Consider the following 22,129-nt stretch of genomic DNA (forward strand, 5'->3'; position numbering starts at 1 on the left):
AACATGAGCATGACAATCAAACTCACACTACAAGCCATAAATTTCATGATGGCCGAAACTTTTCTGAAAATTTTTGAAAGTTTTTTTTTGATGCATACACAATACCCACATATTATACTGATATGGCACGAAATTAAGAGAAGGAATCATGCCTTTCACCGAAGATGACGAGAAAACACGAGCGTGGGGCGGTTCCGGGACGACGGGACGATGACTCGGCTTGAAAACCACACGAATTGAGGCTATGGAGTCCTTGGAGAATGCTATCTGATGAAGAATATGGAGAATGGAGGGGAGGTAGGCGGCTGATGCTAGGAGAATGGCGTAGGGTTTGGGGATTATTTTAGGTAGATAATGGTTTAATAATTAAAATAGGAAGATAATAACATAATTAAAATAATCCCAACTTTAAAAATAATAATACTAACATAAATATTATAAAATCTCGAAATAATAATTTTAGGGAATTTTAAAGATAATAAAAAGTCAATATTTTGGCTTAATTTGAATAAAAATGGACTCCTAAAATTAAATAAAATTAAATACTTAAAATTTTGAGATAATAAAACTCAAAATAATATTTTAAGGCTCTAAAAAGGCTCATAAAATAATTTGGGTGGAAAGTTGTCATCTCGTCCGTCCACGGTCCCGTCTACGCGATCAAATAATTAAAATACTAAAAATCATAAAAATTACTAATTATGGGTTAAATGCTTAAAAAAATAAATTAAATCATGCACAAATAATTCACATAATTATTTAACCCATAAATCATAAATTTAAATAATTAAATATCTTAATTATGCAGGCGGATTTATGTAATTAAAAATACCGGGTGTTACACAAATAATAAAATAACATGCAAGTATGTGATTTTTCCGGAAAACTCGAATCAAGTCGGATTCGAGTCACACGTTCCATTCCAGTCTAAGTCATCTTATACCTCTTTCAAACGTCGATGCTCCAACCTGGAAACAACAACAATTCCTCAATCAAGATTCAATCAAACTTCCTCAATCGATAAATAAGAAATCGATACTATACCGGCTACAATATTTAAAGCGATACAACTCTTGAAATCTCGCAACTCAACGGCCTTCAAACGAATCTGTCAAAAGAGGTAATAAAGGATCGAGATTAACATACAACTCAATCGAAGGCTTGACTCAAACAATTCGAATCGATAGACAATCCAAAACTCAAACCGGCGGCATAACGGTTGTATTCTGATCAAATCGGAAACGCAGACAGCATAATATCAATCCAATAAACTCAATTCAATCAACATTCAAACATTCAAACTCAAATCCAACACATATCCAAACTCACATTTTCGAATAATCTTCCAAAAATCATAACAATTCCGAACGTCGCTCTATTTCAAAACTGACAGATAATAAACGATCAGAACTCTGTCAAGAACAACATACTAGCAACTCAATCGATTCTAACGACATCCCAAAACTAGAATGAACCTGATCGTAGAAAAACTTACTATATAACAGAGCTCTCTCAGCTGTGATCGCTAATCTGCCTTCAGAATTAAATTCTAACGGACGGATCGACCGGAAACTCAAATCTGTAAGCTTGAGATGTCGTTTCTTTCTTCTCCAATGGAGGAACCGATGGAAGGGAAGTTGATGAAGTGAATAAAAAGTCAAAACAAGCTATAAATATCTAAAAAACTCCATATTTACATTTTAGTCCCTGAAAAATCCAAAATTTGCAAAAAGGACCCTGATCAAAATCAAGTCGGCTCTTGAACTCTGAAATCTCCGATTAACTCAAATAAACTCATTTAAGATAAAAACGGGGCGTTACAATTCTCCCTCTCTAAGAAAAGATTTCGTCCTCGAAATCAAACACGGTTCCAACACGAACTGTGTCTTTCAACTCACTCCTTCAAGTACGTCAGTCAAAAGTCGACTCCTATTCGATAGAAAATCCTTCTATGCTCAGTCACAATTTGACTCATCTCTGGTTCCAAAACAGGTGACATAGAAAATTACTTCCAAACAACGGGGATCTTCTTCTCTTCTCGTACAACTCTTGAAAAGTGCATTCAAGAATTCACCAAAAAGCTGTCGTTGTACGAAGTCTCCACAAGAATCCGGAGTTCTGCCAACTAGTGCTAAGTCGAGCACTACAACTCATGGCATAACGTCAAAAGTTCAACTCGTATAATCTGGTTGTCCATCGTTCTGAGGATATCAAACTGAAAAAGTTAAAATCAGACAACAAAATTTCATCGAAGTCCTTGTCGAAAGCATGAGTGCATCAAGGATCTCTGTCTAAACTGACAGACTTCGGAAAAACATGACATCTGACGACTTCTGACAAGATCTCAATCCTCTAATCTTGAATGAAAGTCATTCTGTACGGAATACAGTAGCAGATTCCAACAATCGGTCAATCAAATCAGATAGTAGATAAACTAAGAACAGCTCAAAACATCAGTTGCTGCATACAATTCCTCAGATAAAGATTCGCAGTCAGAATCTCATATTATCAAATCCTCTTCTCTGTCTCCAAATCAGTTCCGTCTGCAAAAACAAATACTCCAATTCCTAAGATTAGAACAGATCACAAAAATTTCCTCATAAGACAATAGAAAACAGATCTTCTAATCAAAAAGATCGCTGCGAGCTCAAAGTCCAATTCAGACATTGAGTCTCGAGCATCTTCAACTGTCTCGACGTCTAGATTATAGCGCAATTCCACTTAATAAGAATACATCCCCAAAATCTCGATAAGAAAAGATCGCTGATCGGCATAAATTCCATCATCAAATCATACAATCGAAGAAGACCATTCGATCCAAAAGAATTCAGACATCGAAGAAAAACATACAACTGCTCGGCACAAACATTTGCTATACGATTCTCAAAAGCTCTGAAAGATCAGTACAATTCTCATTCCAAAAAGATAAGAAATCAACGATAAGAATTCCTAGTCTCAATAATTCTTCTAAAAGATCCGGTTAACAGAAGTTAACAACACTACTGGAGCATTCATCAATTCGAACGATTCAAAAATTTAAAAGAGGCACGTTAAACATATACAGATTCTTCAATAAGAAGGCAAGAGATTTTCCAGTATCTAACAGTCCAATAAGAATAGAAAACCAAAATCAAACGTTACCTGATCTGTCATTATCGGGTGCAGCCTGAGTCTGCGGATCCTCAGACAGAGCAAAAACTCGTGCCTGCTATCTGGGAGGCTGGCTTGCATACTGATTACCTTCCTGCACATTCTGTTGCTGAGGTTGGAAAGAGTGGACAGTAGGTGCTTGCTGCTGAGGCTGAGCTGTCTGTCTCGGTAAAATTCCACTCTGAGCTTGCTGAGGAACACGCTGAGGACATGTTCTCGCAAAATGCCCCGCCTGGTTACAAATATGATAGCTTCCAAAAATACCTCTACACTGATCACTGGAGTGAAGACCTCCGCAGTTGGCACAAGACATGCCTGACTGTCTCGAACTCTGTCCCGATCCATACTGCCTCGAACCACTAGAGCTCGAAGAACTGGTTCCGTGCTTCTTAAACTGCTTCCCTTTCGGATGATAGTAATCCTTCTTATTACCTCCACTGCTACCACCTTCAGAACTCGGTGGTTGATTCTGAAACTGAGATGGTTGGTTCTGGTATTGGGAAGATTGTGCCTGAAACTGTCCTTGCTGCTGCTGAGGCACAAACTGATTTCCTCTCTGTTTCCACAAACCTGCTTCAGCTCCTTTTGCGTGATTCATGGCATCCGCAAAATTATCTGGCCTAGCAGTGTTTACCAGTGTGAAGATGTTAGGGTTCAAGCCATTAATGAAATGATCGGCTTTAGCTTCCTCATCACCGGCAATTAGCGGTGCAAAACGCAACAGACTATCAAACTTAGCCACGTACTCTTCAATGTTCATATTCCCTTGCCTCAGGTTGGCAAACTCAGCTCCCTTATCCTTACGGTACGAGATAGGGAAAAACCGCTTATAAAATTCAGATTTGAAAAGAGTCCAAGTAACTTCCGTACCTCTATTCTCCATTGCTTTCTTCGTCATGATCCACCAGCTCTTAGCAACCCCACGAAGCTGATGAATGACTAACCTGATTCGACGGTCATCTGTGTAATCGATGGAATCGAACAACTGATCGATATCATCCAACCAACTCTCACAGTCAACTGGATTTTTTGAACCCATCAGCAACGGCGGATTGAACGACTAAAACCTCTTCAGCAAGGTTTCCATAGGCGTCGCTGTAGCATCCATCTCAACCGTTTCAGTACTAGCTTGCTCAGTTGTAGGAATAACTGGCGGTGTGTTTCTGTTTATCACTCGACGAGGACCCATCTGAATAACAAAGGTTAGGGCACAAGATATCTAAATCGCTACAACCGGTGCCCCTCTACAACCGCTCAGAAAAACCGGATACCAGTGAAATACAGTTCATATCTCAAATAATTCATGCTTTATAATTAAAATCAAAAAATCATGTAACTCAAATAATTCTCAACAATAAAGAATGCTCGCATGGTATTTAAATAAATCAATTTAAATAACTCAATCACATACAAGAATCAATTCATGCGGACTCGATCTACCCCGCTCACTTCTAAATTCAGTCCAAGAATCTTAACTCTCTGATACCACTTAATGTGAGACCTCGTTTCTAAACCACTATTCTCGGAGTAAACATCAATTAAACATACAAGAAACCAGGAATCAAAGCGATCACAATATATATATTTTTTTAAGGAAAACGACCGCGCGCCCGCGCCGAAGCCAGCGTGCCCTCGCCTCGCCAAAACCAGCGCGCCCGCGCTCTCAGAACGCGCGCCCGTGCCCTTACCTCGCCAAAAGGCTGCGCGCCCGCGCCGTCCGCTCGCCCAAAAATCCAAGGCACCGAAAATAAATCCAACCAAACCTAAACACTTGCATTTAAAGTATCTGAAAAGCCAATAACAATACAAGAAAAGTTTAGGGAAGAAAAACATCCGATTCGGTAGTACCTACATCGATTCTTGCTTACAATACAAAATGAGAAGTTCGAATGACAAAACATGTTCGCAAAACATAAACTAGATTGACATGCTGATTCGACTTCTAAACGAGTCTCACTTCTATCTCTTGCTCTTGACGTTAACCAGGTCTACTCTGACTCGGTCCTGTCCCACCTGTTGCCAAGCACACATACAAAGAAAAGACAACAACCGGATAATCTGGTGAGATTATAATTCCCAGTAAAAGAGACAAACATGCATATCATAAAAACATCTCAAACGAAATGCATCAACTTCCAGATATTCAATTAACAACCATGCAATTCCAAAAGCATATATAAACTCAATTCAGATGCATAAATGCAATGCATGTCTTTAAATCTGGGATTATCAAGTCGAATAATCAAAAGAGTTGCTGCTTTTGCTTTTGGGATCCCGAGGACGAGATCACGTAAACAACTCACCGACTCTCCCGATCGAGGTGGTGCTACGTATCTCCATCCTCTAGACTTTGGTGCGACTATAAGGAGTATGCTAGCACTAGGTGAAACGGCTACACCCAGGCCACTCACAATATAATCCCCAAAACGTCTATCATAAAAGGGTCGTCCTGCCCGCTGCTCAAATCAAGGATTCTTAGCTCAATATGAATTGTTGGAGAACAATGATCAGATCAATCAGGATTGATAACCGGTGCAGCGGAAGTTTAAAAATTTTATATGGAACGATTCCATAATGGGTATCAAAACTTTACGATTAAATTGTGCGTGTAAAAATTAAATAACAATTATAAATTTTTACCTCAAATCTCGAAACGAGATTATGGACACCAACAGATTACTCTGCTCTTGTTGTATATCCCTGGAACTGATGGACGAACTGTTCTTCAATCAGGTCCACGAACAGAGATTTAATCCCTCTGATAGATTGCACTAGAAAATCTATCAGAAGTTTCTACGAAGAGAATTAACGAATTTGATCTGTTAAACCAGACTGCAAATTCAAAATTCACAGGCTGGATTTTCCCGACAGAGAGAGGGAGGGGGCGGCCACTTAGAGAAAACACAGCTAGGGTTTTCGAAAATATTTTGTGACCTCTGTTGTGTAATTTCTGTACTGCAATAACTTATTTATAATGTGGGCTGCTAACAGCTTAGGGCCCATTAGTCATAAGTTCAAGCCTGACAAACAAAGCCCGCATGTTCAGAAATTAATATAAAATTCATCGTGACTCAGATTGATAAACCAATTTTACCAATGTACACAGAAACCATTTTTGCATCTTTTAAAGTCAAGATAAATTTTCTGAATCCGAATTCAGTGGTTTCCAAAAATGCCCATCCCTATGTCATTTTAGGAAATCTTACTCCTCTACTCTTAAATAAGAAGTCCCACTTCTTTGTTCATTAAATTTAACTCTTTAAATTTAACTATCTCAACGGGGATTAAAAATCCATTACTCTGTGTGACCCTCAATGGTTCAGGGATACAGCTAGCCGTGGGCTCACAACTCCTTGTGACTCGGAACAACAATTTTCGACTTGCCCATCGAATCATGGTAAGAGCGCCTAGCAACATCGCCCCATGATTCCCTACGTATCACTGATAGTGCCTGCAAGAACCAATAGATTTTGGTTAGCGTACAGTACGGTCCCTTCATCCATATATGCCGATCGAATCAACAACCATTGGTAAATCGAGAGTCGTTCGAGATTCGATAACTATGCAATACATCTTGAAGATCAAATAGTGACATCGCATGTGCTACTAAGAAACCATTTCTTAAAACACATCATATACTCTGGACAGAGATTCGTCACACTAATATCTCCTCAGATTGCATAGGATATCCACACTAGCAAGTATGTGGTGAATCCTTGACAACAAAGCATCGACTCCTATATATGTCGTAACTGTACCCAATCCCGACACCTGATGACCCCAATAGAGTCGGTAAATGAGTCAAAGTACAGTACTAGCATATAGAGTCTCAATGATGTTTCAAGTAGTAAGGACTAATGGTGTACAACCAAAACCGCGGACTTTATCCACTCGATAAGTGATAGCCACTTGGAAAGTCCGGATAGGGTAGTTCGATCATTCATCGTATGAATATCCATTTGCATGCTTTGAACATCTCTATGTTCCATACCAATGAAACGTGGTACTCGGCATCGCAAATGCTAGTCTCAATCTCGAGCGATCCTTATCCTTATTAACGGACGGCTCAATCGACTAGGAACCATTTAGAATATACAGTGACTATAAGATGTGTTTCATGATAGACATCCCCATGTTCTACCACATCTTACATACACTATAGTATATTCAAGGTCTTTATCAAAACAACAATAGTATATCACAATATGAAGAAAGATAAAGTCATTGCCATTAATAAAAGTGTAAATTATATTAAACAAAAGATTGTTTATACAAAGAGTCATCAAAGCCCTTAACCACAAGTTGGCTCACCGGGCACCCATTCTTTCAATCTCCCACTTGCCCTAAAGCCAACTAGTCATACTACGTAGACCCATTGCTTCGCGATGTTTGTCAAATAATGGTCCTGGCAAGGGCTTAGTAAGTGGATCAGCGATATTGTCTGCAGAGGCCACTCTTTCGACAGTGATGTCTCCTCTTTCCACGATCTCCCGGATGATGTGGTATTTCCTCAGTACGTGTTTGGATCTTTGATGAGACCTTGGTTCCTTTGCCTGAGCAACGGCACCCGTGTTGTCACAGTACACCGGGACTGGACCAACAACTTTCGGAATAACGCCCAACTCTTGGACGAAATTCCTCATCCAAACGGCCTCTTTAGCAGCAGCTGATGCTGCAATGTATTCTGCCTCAGTGGTGGAATCCGCTGTGGTGTCCTGCTTGGAACTCTTCCAAGAGACAGCACCGCCATTGAGCATGAACACAAATCCAGAGGTTGACTTCGAGTCATCCACGTCACTTTGGAAGCTAGAGTCGGTATAGCCTTCCAATTTTAGTTCTCTTCCTCCATATACCATGAACATATTCTTAGTCCTTCGTAAGTACTTAAGAATGTCCTTCACGGCTTTCCAATGCATTTGACCGGGATTAGCTTGATATCTGCTCGTGACACTCAGAGCAAATGCTACATCCGGTCTGGTAGATATCATCCCATACATGATACTACCAATGGCTGACGCATATGGTACATGTGTCATTTTCTCTATCTCTTCATCAGTCTTGGGACACATAGACCTGGATAGAGAAACTCCATGACACAAAGGTAGATGTCCTCTCTTGGACCCATCCATTGAAAACCTTTTCAATATGGTTTCGATGTAAGTTGATTGAGTGAGTCCTATCATTCTCTTAGATCTATCTCTATAGATCTGTATCCCTAGAATATAGGATGCCTCACCCAAATCCTTCATCGAAAATCTACCTGATAACCATATCTTTGTTGATTGCAACATCCCCACATCATTCCCAATGAGTAGGATGTCATCAACATAAAGTACTAAGAATGTCACAGCATCCTTAACTACTTTCTTGTACACGCATGGTTCCTCTGGGTTCTTGATGAAACCAAAATCCTTTATTGTTTTATCAAATTTCTGGTTCCAACTTCTTGATGCTTGTTTTAGACCATAGATTGATCTCTGAAGCTTGCATACCTTATGCTCGCTTCCCATGGATGTGTATCCCTCAGGCTGCATCATATAGATCTCTTCCTTAATGTTTCCATTAAGAAATGCAGTCTTCACATCCATTTTCCATATCTCATAGTCATACCAAGCAGCTATGGAAATAAGGATTCTTATGGACTTGAACATTGCAACTGGTGAAAAAGTTTCATCATAGTCAACTCCTTGTCTTTGAGTATAACCTTTCGCCACCAATCATGCCTTGTAGGTCAATACATTACCATCAGGCCCAAGATTTCTCTTGTAGATCCATTTACACCCTATTGGAACAATTCCATCGGGAGGATCTACTAAAGACCAAACTTGGTTTGTATGCATCGAATCTATTTCCGACTGCATAGCTTCAAGCCATAAATTTGAATCCGCATCAGAAATTGCTTCCTTGAAGTTTCTTGGATCACATCCAACATCGGGTTCATCTTGATCCCCTTCAAGAAGAAGACCATATCGAATAGGAGGTCTAGAAGTCCTCTCGGATCTTCTAAGTATAGGCGTGTCCATCAATGGTTCCTGAGGTGTAGGATCATTATTTTGTATTTCGGGTTCTTCTCGAATTTCTTCGAGTTCCATCATCTCGCCTTTCTTATCCAATAAGAACTCCTTCTCCAAGAAGGTGGCATTCCTTGAAACAAACACCTTTGTTTCAGCAGGATGATAGAAATAATATCCGATTGAATTCTTCGGATACCCTACAAAATAACATAAGGTGGATCGACTATCCAACTTATCTCCCACTGTCTGCTTCACGTAAGCAGGACATCCCCAAATCCAAAAGTACGAATACTTAGGAGCTTTGCCATTCCATAACTCGTATGGTGTTTTGTCCACTGCTTTGGTGTGGACGTTTTTCAACAACAATACCGCCGTTTCAAGCGCATAGCCCCAAAACGAAGGTGAAAGCTCAGTGAAGCTCATCATGGATCGAACCATGTCCAACAAAGTTCGATTACGACGCTCCGATACACCATTCAGCTGTGGTGTCATAGGAGGAGTCCACTGAGAGAGAATCCCATTCTCTTTTAGATAGTCCAAAAACTCGGTACTTAAGTATTCTCCACCTCGATCCGATCGAAGTGCTTTAATACTTTTACCTAGCTTGTTTTCTACTTCAGCCTTGAATTCTTTGAACTTTTCAAATGCTTCAGACTTATATTTCATTAAATATAAATACCCATACCTTGAATAATCATCAGTAAAGGTAATGAAGTAGGTGTGACCAAATTGAGTACCAATTCTAAATGGACCACAAACATCTGTATGGATCAAATCCAACAGATTTTGACTACGCTCAGGTTTCCCCTTAAAAGGAGATTTAGTCATTTTTCCTTTCAGGCAGGATTCACAAGTAGGTAGAGAGTTAATATCAGACATATCAAACATGCCCTCTCCCACTAGCTTGTTCATCCTCCTTGAGGAAATATGACCTAGCCTAGCATGCCAAAGGTGTTGGTGAACGGCGATCAGATCAATCAGAATTGATATCCGGTGCAGCGGAAGTTTAAAAATTTTATATGGAACGATTCCATACTAGGTATCAAAACTTTACGATTAAATTGTGTGTGTAAAAATTAAATAACAATTATAAATTTTTACCTCCAATCTCGAATCGAGATTATGGACACCAACAGATTACTCTGCTCTTGTTGTATATCCCTGGAACTGATGGACGAACTGTTCTTCAATCAGGTCCACGAACAGAGATTTAATCCCTCTGATAGATTGCACTAGAAAATCTATCAGAAGTTTTTACGAAGAGAATTAATGAATTTGATCCGTTAAACCAGACTGTAAATTCAAAATTCACAGGCTGGATTTTCCCGAGTAGAGAGGGAGGGGGGCGGCCACTTTTAATAAAAACAACTAGGGTTTTTCAAAAATTGTGAGCCTCTGTTGTTTAATTTCTGTACTGCAATAACTTATTTATAATGTGGGCTGCTAACAGCTTAGGGCCCATTAGTCATAAGGTCAAGCCTGACAAGCAAAGCCCGCATGTTCAGAAATTAATATAAAATTCACGTGACTCAGATTGATAAACCAATTTCACCAATGTTCACAGAAACCATTTCTGCATCTTTTAAAGTCAAGATAAATTTTCTGAATCCGAATTCAGTGATTTCCAAAAATGCCCATCCCTATGTCATTTTAGGAAATCTTACTCCTCTACTCTTAAATAAGAAGTCCCACTTCTTTGTTCATTAAATTTAACTCTTTAAATTTAACTATCTCAACGGGGATTAAAAATCCATTACTCTGTGTGACCCTCAATGGTTCAGGGATACAGCTAGCCGTGGGCTCACAACTCCTTGTGACTCGGAACAACAATTTCCGACTTGCCCATCGAATCATGGTAAGAGCGCCTAGAAACATCGCCCCATGATTCCCTAGGTATCACTGATAGTGCCTACAAGAACCAATAGATTTTGGTTAGCGTACAGTACGGTCCCTTCATCCAAATATCCCGATCGAATCAACAACCATTGGTAAATCGAGAGTCGTTCGAGATTCGATAACTATGCAATACATCTTGAAGATCAAATAGTGACATCGCATGTGCTACTAAGAAACCATTTCTTAAAACACATCATGTACTCTGGCCAGAGATTCGTCACACTAATATCTCCTCAGATTGCATTGGATATCCACACTCGCAAGTATGTGGTGAATCCTTGACAACAAAGCATCGACTCCTATATGTGTTGTAACTGTACCCAATCCCGACACCTGATGACCCCAATAGAGTCGGTAAACGAGTCAAAGTACAGTACTAGCATATAGAGTCTCAATGATGTTTCAAGTAGTAAGGACTAATGGTGTACAACCAAAACCGCGGACTTTATCCACTCGATAAGTGATAACCACTTGGAAAGTCCGGATAGGGTAGTTCGATCATTCATCGTATGAATATCCATTTGCATGCTTTGAACATCTCTATGTTCCATACCAATGAAACGTGGTACTCGGCATCGCAAATTCTAGTCTCAATCTCGAGCGATCCTTATCCTTATTAACGGACGGCTCAATCGACTAGGAACCATTTAGAATATACAGTGACTATAAGATGTGTTTCATGATAGACATCCCCATGTTCTACCACATCTTACATACACTATAGTATATTCAAGGTCTTTATCAAAACAACAATAGTATATCACAATATGAAGAAAGATAAAGTCATTGCCATTAATAAAAGTGTAAATTATATTAAACAAAAGATTGTTTATACAAAGAGTCATCAAAGCCCTTAGCCACAAGTTGGCTCACCGGGCACCCACTCTTTCAATATCCCACTTGCCCTAAAGCCAACTAGTCATACTACGTAGACCCATTGCTTCGCAATGTTTGTCAAATAATGGTCCTGGCAAGGGCTTAGTAAGTGGATCAGCGATATTGTCTGCAGAGGCCACTCTTTCGACAGTGATGTCTCCTCTTTCCACGATCTCCCGGATGATGTGGTATTTCCTCAGTACGTGTTTGGATCTTTGATGAGACCTTGGTTCCTTTTTCTGAGCAACGGCACCCGTGTTGTCACAGTACACCGGGACTGGACCAAAAACTTCCGGAATAACGCCCAACTCTTGGACGAAATTTCTCATCCAAACGGCCTCTTTAGCAGCAGCTGATGCTGCAATGTATTCTGCCTCAGTGGTGGAATCCGCTGTGGTGTCCTGCTTGGAACTCTTCCAAGAGACAGCACCGCCATTGAGCATGAACACAAATCCAGAGGTTGACTTCGAGTCATCCACGTCACTTTGGAAGCTAGAGTCGGTATAGCCTTCCAATTTTATTTCTCTTCCTCCATATACCATGAACATATTCTTAGTCCTTCGTAAGTACTTAAGAATGTCCTTCACGGCTTTCCAATGCATTTGACCGGGATTAGCTTGATATCTGCTCGTGACACTCAGAGCAAATGCTACATTCGGTCTGGTAGATATCATCCCATACATGATACTACCAATGGCTGACGCATATGGTACATGTGTCATTTTCTCTATCTCTTCATCAGTCTTGGGACACATAGACCTGGATAGAGAAACTCCATGACACAAAGGTAGATGTCCTCTCTTGGACCCATCCATTGAAAACCTTTTCAATATGGTTTCGATGTAAGTTGATTGAGTGAGTCCTATCATTCTCTTAGATCTATCTCTATAGATCTGTATCCCTAGAATATAGGATGCCTCACCCAAATCCTTCATCGAGAATCTACCTGATAACCATATCTTTGTTGATTGCAACATCCCCACATCATTCCCAATGAGTAGGATGTCATCAACATAAAGTACTAAGAATGTCACAGCATCCTTAACTACTTTCTTGTACACGCATGGTTCCTCCGGGTTCTTGATGAAACCAAAATCCTTTATTGTTTCATCAAATTTCTGGTTCCAACTTCTTGATGCTTGTTTGAGACCATAGATTGATCTCTGAAGCTTGCATACCTTATGCTCGCTTCCCATGGATGTGTATCCCTCAGGCTGCGTCATATAGATCTCTTCCTTAATGTTTCCATTAAGAAATGCAGTCTTCACATCCATTTGCCATATCTCATAGTCATACCAAGCAGCTATGGCAATAAGGATTCTTATGGACTTGAACATTGCAACTGGTGAAAAGGTTTCATCATAGTCAACTCCTTGTCTTTGAGTATAACCTTTCGCCACCAATCGTGCCTTGTAGGTCAATACCTTACCATCAGGCCCAAGCCTTCTCTTGTAGATCCATTTACACCCTATTGGAACAATTCCATCGGGAGGATCTACTAAAGACCAAACTTGGTTTGTATGCATCGAATCTATTTCCGACTGCATAGCTTCAAGCCATAAATTTGAATCCGCATCAGAAATTACTTCCTTGAAGTTTCTTGGATCACATCCAACATCGGGTTCATCTTGATCCCCTTCAAGAAGAAGACCATATCTAATAGGAGGTCTAGAAGTCCTCTCGGATCTTCTAAGTATAGGCGTGTCCATCAATGGTTCCTGAGGTGTAGGATCATTATTTTGTATTTCGGGTTCTTCTCGAATTTCTTTGAGTTCCATCATCTCGCCTTTCTTATCCAATAAGAACTCCTTCTCCAAGAAGGTGGCATTCCTTGAAACAAACACCTTTGTTTCAGCAGGATGATAGAAATAATATTCGATTGAATTCTTTGGATACCCTACAAAATAACATAAGGTGGATCGACTATCCAACTTATCTCCCACTGTCTGCTTCACGTAAGCAGGACATCCCCAAATCCTCAAGTACGAATAATTAGGAGCTTTGCCATTCCATAACTCATATGGTGTTTTGTTCACTGCTTTGGTGTGGACGTTGTTCAACAACAACACCGCCGTTTCAAGTGCATAGCCCCAAAACGAAGGTGGAAGCTCAGTGAAGCTCATCATAGATCGAACCATGTCCAACAAAGTTCGATTACGACGCTCCGATAACCATTTAGCTGAGGTGTCATAGGTGGAGTCCAATGAGAGAGAATCCCATTCTCTTTCAGATAGTCCAAAAACTCGGTACTTAAGTATTCTCCATCTCGATCCGATCGAAGTGCTTTAATACTTTTACCTAGCTTGTTTTCTACTTCAGCCTTGAATTCTTTGAACTTTTCAAATGCTTCAGACTTATATTTCATTAAATATAAATACCCATACCTAGAATAATCATCAGTAAAGGTAATGAAGTAGGTGTGGCCATATTGAGTACCAATTCTAAATGGACCACAAACATCTGTATGGATCAAATCCAACAGATTTTGACTACGCTCAGGTTTCCCCTTAAAATGGAGATTTAGTCATTTTTCCTTTTAGGCAGGTTTCACAAGTAGATAGAGAGTTAATATCAGACTTATCAAACATGCCCTCTCCCACTAGCTTGTTCATCCTCCTTGAGGAAATATGACCTAGCCTAGCATGCCAAAGGTTTGCCGGGTTTTGACTATCGATTTTCCTTTTGTTCGTTGTTACCGGTTTATCAACATAATTTATTGGAACGTCTTTTAATTTTAAGTTGTATAGATCGTTTTCAAGTTGTCCATTTCCAATCAAACATTCATTCTTGTAAATATTGCAAATCCCATTCACAAAATTGCAAGAATAACCATCTCTATCAAGCATAGAAACAGAAATAATGTTTTTAATCAAATCTGGAACAAATAAAACATCTCTCAAAAGTAACTTAAAATCGTTCTGCAAAATTAAATAAACGTCTCCCACAGCTTTGGCTTCAACTCTAGAACAATTTCTGAGCCTCAGCTGGGTCTCACCCATCCTTAGCCTATTACTTCTTGTCATCATTTGCAACTCATTGCAAATATGAGATCCACATCCGGTATCCAATACCCAAGAAGTAGTTTTAAGTGAAACATTTATTTCAATATAGAACATACCCTTCGCAGTTCGCAACTGCTCGAGGTATTCCTTGCAGTTACGTTTCCAATGACCGGGTTTCTTGCAGTGATGGCAAACTTGTTTAGACTTGTCCAATTTTGCATGTAACATTTGGCCTTGAGATCATGGTCCAACCATTTCTCTAGTTTGGCCAACCTTTCGGCAGTTACATCAGCCAGTGCTGTTTTCGGAGAAGCCTTTTCTAACACTTAGAAAATCTTTTCCGAACTTAGGACAATCTTAACTGATGGAATCATTCTGTATTGTTTGCGCCAGTAAGTTTGTTTTGTTGGAGAATTGAGACATGTGGATTACGAAGATTCATCATAATGATATACTGAGATGAAACAGATAATTATCGATGATTGTTTAATTAATTTACTAAGACATAAAATAGGCAAAATTTATTTTATGAATCTCACTCCCACTATTTTAACGATTTCACTACCCTCTAGTGAAAACGGGAAACTGTTTTTCTTAGTGGGAGCATGGAGTCCAATTGACAAACTATGGTCCCGAATAATATCAGCCAACCATAATTTTCAAAAGGTAGAGCCCAATTTCTTCCAAAGCAACCTCCACGTTTTTACCTCATGTCCAATAAGGGCCCAATAATATGACGCCGTTTATTGTGACATGTCAAGATGACCCATCAATATTAAGTTGTGATGGACGGTCGCCATGTGGATCCCCCAATAATATGAGCCGATCCCATGGGAGTTTCACCCAACTTACAACATGTGTCGATCCAATGTACAGCTTTCCGACGAACGGGCCCCCCTAATAATATGAGCCGGACCGTATCCGCGGGTAGCATCTCATACATTGATCGTTGATGGAAGGTAGGAACATTTAAACAATATTTAAATTTCCTTTATGTATCTTGATATCAATTTTAAATCATATTTAAAATGAGGGATTTTAATTTTGAAAATTTGTCTCATCATTTTAAAAATTTGTATGCTTGCGGGATTCATACAATTTTGTCTAAAACATGCATACAACTATAATATCATATATTATATAGGATGATCGATTCCATTTCTAATCGACCCGTGGTTGCCAATCACGAGTCTAAGTCCAATCCTAGGTAATATGAGGGTATGCAATGCAATCCTATTACATTGAGCTTCCAATTTACATTTCTTCAGTCTTTATTGTCTGCTGGGCCCACCTCCGTCTTCAAATCTTCATCTCCCACTAAGTCTAATGTATTTACAATAAATAACCATGACAAGTAGGGGATACATTTTAAGGGGTGGGAATGGGCCATAAACCAGGCCCACTTTTATTACATATGACAATTCATATTGGGCCATAAACCAGGCCCATTAATAAATCCAACAACAATAAAAACAAATGTAAATTCCTAACATACACCTACAAAATTGGTCATGGCAATCGATCATTCTTATCCAATAACATTTAATTCAAAATTAATTTATTGGATAACATGCAATGGCAATTTAAATTAAAAGGATAAACTCATATTCCATATATAAAATCTTATTTTACATACAAAATCATATTTTATCTTTTTATCAAATAAAATCATATTTTACATATAAAATCCAATTTTATACATGAAATCATATTTTACTCAATATTTCCATAAGATCATATCTTATCATCAATTGTACCAAAAATAATTAATTTCATAAAATCTGATTTAACGGATAAAATCTATAAATTTTCCAAAAATTCAAATTTATCCGAAAATCAATTTTAAAATTTTCGAACTCGAACAATTCGATCCGATGCCTCGTGGACCAATCAAAAACAATTTTCGATCGGACCAAAAATAGAATTTTAACATATTAAAATTTTAATTTTAAAATTAAAAATTAATTTTTCGCGGGCCGCCCGTGACGCTCCCGGGCTGCCCGCGCCCCAAAAAGGGCTCGGGCCGGGCAGCGATCACGTCGCCGCCCATGGACAGCGCCGTGCGCTGCCCGTGTTTTGCACGAAAAAATTTTTTTATTTTAAAAAATTTATTTTGTTTCAAAAACCGAGGCTTAAAAAAAATTTTTTTTTGTACAATCGATTAATTTAATCGCTTGATCTGAGCAACCTGGCTTTGATACCACTGTTGGTGAACGGCGATTAGATCAATCAGAATTGATACCCGGTGCAGCGGAAGTTTAAAAATTTTATATGGAACGATTCCATACTAGGTATCAAAACTTTACGATTAAATTGTGTGTGTAAAAATTAAATAACAATTATAAATTTTTACCTCCAATCTTGAATCGAGATTATGGACACCAACAGATTACTCTGCTCTTGTTGTATATCCCTGGAACTGATGGACGAACTGTTCTTCAATCAGGTCCACGAACAGAGATTTAATCCCTCTGATAGATTGCACTAGAAAATCTATCAGAAGTTTCTACGAAGAGTGTTGGAGAACGCGGCGATCAGATCAATCAGAATTGATACCCGGTGCAGCGGAAGTTTAAAAATTTTATATGGAACGATTCCATAATGGGTATCAAAACTTAACGATTAAATTGTGTGTGTAAAAAATTAAATAACAATTATAAATTTTTACCTCCAATCTCGAAGCGAGATTATGGACACCAACAGATTGCTCTGCTCTTGTTGTATATCCCTGGAACTGATGGACGAACTGTTCTTCAATTAGGTCCACGAACGGATATTTAATCCCTCTGATAGATTGCACTAGAAAATCTATCAGAAGTTTCTACGAAGAGATTAACGAATTTGATCCGTTAAACCAGACTGTAATTTAAAATTCACAGACTGGATTTTACCGAGCAGAGGGGAAAAGGGGGCGGCCACTTCAGAGGAAAAATACTAGGGTTTTTCGAAAATTTTGTGACCTGTTGTGTGTAATTTCTGTACTGCAATAACTTATTTATAATGTAGGCCGCTAACAGCTTAGGGCCCATTAGTCATAAGTTCAAGCCCGACAAGCAAAGCCCGCATGTTCAGAAATTAATATAAAATTCATCATGACTCCGATTGATAAACCGATTTCACCAATGTGCACAGAAACCATTTCTTCACCTTTTAAAGTCAAGATAAATTTTTCTGAATCCGAATTCAGTGATTTCCAAAAATGCCCATCGCTATGTCATTTTAGGAAATCTTACTCCTCTACTCATAATTAAGAAGTCCAACTTCTTTGTTCATTAAATTTAACTCTTTAAATTTAACTATCTCAACGGGGATTAAAAAACCATTACTCTGTGTGACCCTCAATGGTTCAGGGATACAGCTAGCCGTGGGCTCACAACTCCTTGTGACTCGGAACAACAATTTCCAACTTGCCCATCGAATCATGGTAAGAGCGCCTAGCAACATCGCCCCATAATTCCCTAGGTATCACTGATAGTGCCTGCAAGAACCAATAGATTTTGGTTAGCGTACAGTACGGTCCCTTCATCCATATATCCCGATCGAATCAACAACCATTGGTATATCGAGAGTCGTTCGAGATTCGATAACTATGCAATACATCTTGAAGATCAAATAGTGACATCGCATGTGTTACTAAGAAACCATTTCTTAAAACACATCATGTACTCTGGCCAGAGATTCGTCACACTAATATCTCCTCAGATCGCATAGGATATCCACACTCGCAAGTATGTGGTGAATCCTTGACAACAAAGCATCGACTCCTATATGTGTTGTAACTGTACCCAATCCCGACACCTGATGACCCCAATAGAGTCGGTAAATGAGTCAAAGCACAGTACTAGCATATAGAGTCTCAATGATGTTTCAAGTAGTAAGGACTAATGGTGTACAACCAAAACCGCGGACTTTATCCACTCGATAAGTGATAACCACTTGGAAAGTTCGGATAGGGTAGTTCGATCATTCATCGTATGAATATCCATTTGCATGCTTCGAACATCTCTATGTTCCTTACCAATGAAACGTGGTATTCTGCATCGCAAATGCTAGTCTCAAACTCGAGCGATCCTTATCCTTATTATCGGACGGCTCAATCGACTAGGAACAGTTTAGAATATACAGTGACTATAAAATGTGTTTCATGATAGACATCCCCATGTTCTACCACATCTTACATACACTATAGTATATTCAAGGTCTTTATCAAAACAACAATAGTATATCACAATATAACAATATGAAGAAAGATAAAGTCATTGCCATTAATAAAAGTGTAAATTATATTAAACAAAAGATTGTTTATATAAAGAGTCATCAAAGCCCTTAGCCACAAGTTGGCTCACCGGGCACCTACTCTTTCAATCTCCCACTTGCCCTAAAGCCAACTAGTCATACTACGTAGACCCATTGCTTCGCGATGTTTGTCAAATAATGGTCATGGCAAGGGCTTAGTAAGTGGATCAGCGATATTGTCTGCAGAGGCAACTCTTTCGACAGTGATGTCTCCTCTTTCCACAATCTCCCGGATGATGTGGTATTTCCTCAGTACGTGTTTGGATCTTTGATGAGACCTTGGTTCCTTTGTCTGAGCAATGGCACCCGTGTTGTCACAGTACACCGGGACTGGACCAACAACTTCAGGAATGACGCCCAACTCTTGGACAAAATTCCTCATCCAAATGGCCTCTTTAGCAGCAGCTGATGCTGCAATGTATTTTGCCTCAGTGGTGGAATCCGCTGTGGTGTCCTGCTTGGAACTCTTCCAAGAGACAGCACCGCCATTGAGCATGAACACAAATCCAGAGGTTGACTTCGAGTCATCCACGTCACTTTGGAAGCTAGAGTCGGTATAGCCTTCCAATTTTAGTTCTCTTCCTCCATATACCATGAACATATTCTTAGTCCTTCGTAAGTACTTAAGAATGTCCTTCACGGCTTTCCAATGCATTTGACCGGGATTAGCTTGATATCTGCTCGTGACACTCAAAGCAAATTCTACATCCGGTCTGGTAGATATCATCCCATACATGATACTACCTATGGCTGACGCATATGGTACATGTGTCATTTTTTCATCTCTTCATCAGTCTTGGGACACATAGACTTGGATAGAGAAACTCCATGACACATGGGTAGATGTCCTCTCTTGGACCAATCCATTAAAAACCGTTTCAATATGGTGTCGATGTAGGTTGATTGAGTGAGTCCTATCATTCTCTTAGATCTATCTCTATAGATCTGTATCCCAAGAATATAGGATGCCTCACCCAAATCCTTCATCGAGAATCTACCTGATAACCATATCTTTGTTGACTGCAACATCCCTACGTCATTCCCAATGAGTAGGATGTCATCAACATAAAGCACTAAGAATGTCACAGCATCCTTAACTACTTTCTTGTACACGCATGGTTCCTCCGGGTTTTTGATGAAACCAAAATCCTTTATTGTTTCATCAAATTTCTGGTTCCAACTTCTTGATGCTTGTTTTAGACCATAAATTGATCTCTGAAGCTTGCATACCTTATGCTCGCTTCCCATGGATGTGTACCCCTCAGGCTGCGTCATATAGATTTCTTCCTTAATGTCTCCATTAAGAAAAGCAGTCTTTACATCCATTTGCCATATCTCATAGTCATACCAAGCAACTATGGCAATAAGGATTCTTATGGACTTGAACATTGCAACTGGTGAAAAGGTTTCATCATAGTCAACTCCTTGTCTTTGAGTATAACCTTTCGCCACCAATCGTGCCTTGTAGGTCAATACCTTACCATCAGGCCCAAGCTTTCTCTTGTAGATCCATTTACACCCTATTGGAACAATTCCATCGGGAGGATCTACTAAAGACCAAACTTGGTTTGTATGCATCGAATCTATTTCCGACTGCATAGCTTCAAGCCATAAATTTGAATCCGCATCAGAAATTGCTTCCTTGAAGTTTCTTGGATCACATCCAACATCGGGTTCATCTTGATCCCCTTCAAGAAGAAGACCATATCGAATAGGAGGTCTAGAAGTCCTCTCGGATCTTCTAGGTACTGGCGTGTCTATTAATGGTTCCTGAGGTGTAGGATCGTTATTTTGTATTTCGGGTTCTTCTCGAATTTCTTCGAGTTCCATCATCTCGCCTTTCTTATCCAATAAGAACTCCTTCTCCAAGAAGGTGGCATTCCTTGAAACAAACACCTTTGTTTCAGCAGGATGATAGAAATAATATCCGATTGAATTCTTCGGATACCATACAAAATAACATAAGGTGGATCGACTATCCAACTTATCTCCCACTGTCTGCTTCACGTAAGCAGGACATCCCCAAATCCTCAAGTACGAATACTTAGGAGCTTTGCCATTCCATAACTCGTATGGTGTTTTGTCCACTGCTTTAGTGTGGACGTTGTTCAACAACAATACCGCCGTTTCAAGCACATAGCCCCAAAACGAAGGTGGAAGCGCAGTGAAGCTCATCATGGATCGAACCATGTCCAACATTACGACGCTCCGATACACCATTCAGCTGTGGTGTCATAGGAGGAGTCCACTGAGAGAGAATCCCATTCTCTTTTAGATAGTCCAAAAACTCGGTACTTAAGTATTCTCCACCTCGATCCGATCGAAGTGCTTTAATACTTTTACCTAACTTGTTTTCTACTTCAGCCTTGAATTCTTTGAACTTTTCAAATGCTTCAGACTTATATTTCATTAAATATAAATACCCATACCTCGAATAATCATCAGTAAAGGTAATGAAGTAGGTGTGGCCATATTGAGTACCAACTCTAAATGGACCACAAACATCTGTATGGATCAAATCCAACAGATTTTGACTACGCTCAGGTTTCCCCTTAAAAGGAGATTTAGTCATTTTTCTTTTAAGGCAGGATTCACAAGTAGGTAGAGATTTAATATCAGGCATATCAAGCATGCCCTCTCCCACTAGCTTGTTCATCCTCCTTGAGGAAATATGACCTAGCCTAGCGTGCCAAAGGTTTGCCGGGTTTTGGCTATCGATTTTTCTTTTGTTTGTTGTTGCCGGTTTATCAACATAATTTATTGGAACGTCTTTTAGTTTTAAGTTATATAGATCATTTTCAAGTTGTCCATTTCCAATCAAACATTCATTCTTGTAAATATTGCAAATCCCATTCACAAAATTGCAAGAATAACCATCTCTATCAAGCATAGAAA

The sequence above is a fragment of the Henckelia pumila genome, chromosome 4, assembly GCF_033568475.1.
Source record: "Henckelia pumila isolate YLH828 chromosome 4, ASM3356847v2, whole genome shotgun sequence".
NCBI classification, from domain to species: domain Eukaryota; kingdom Viridiplantae; phylum Streptophyta; class Magnoliopsida; order Lamiales; family Gesneriaceae; genus Henckelia; species Henckelia pumila.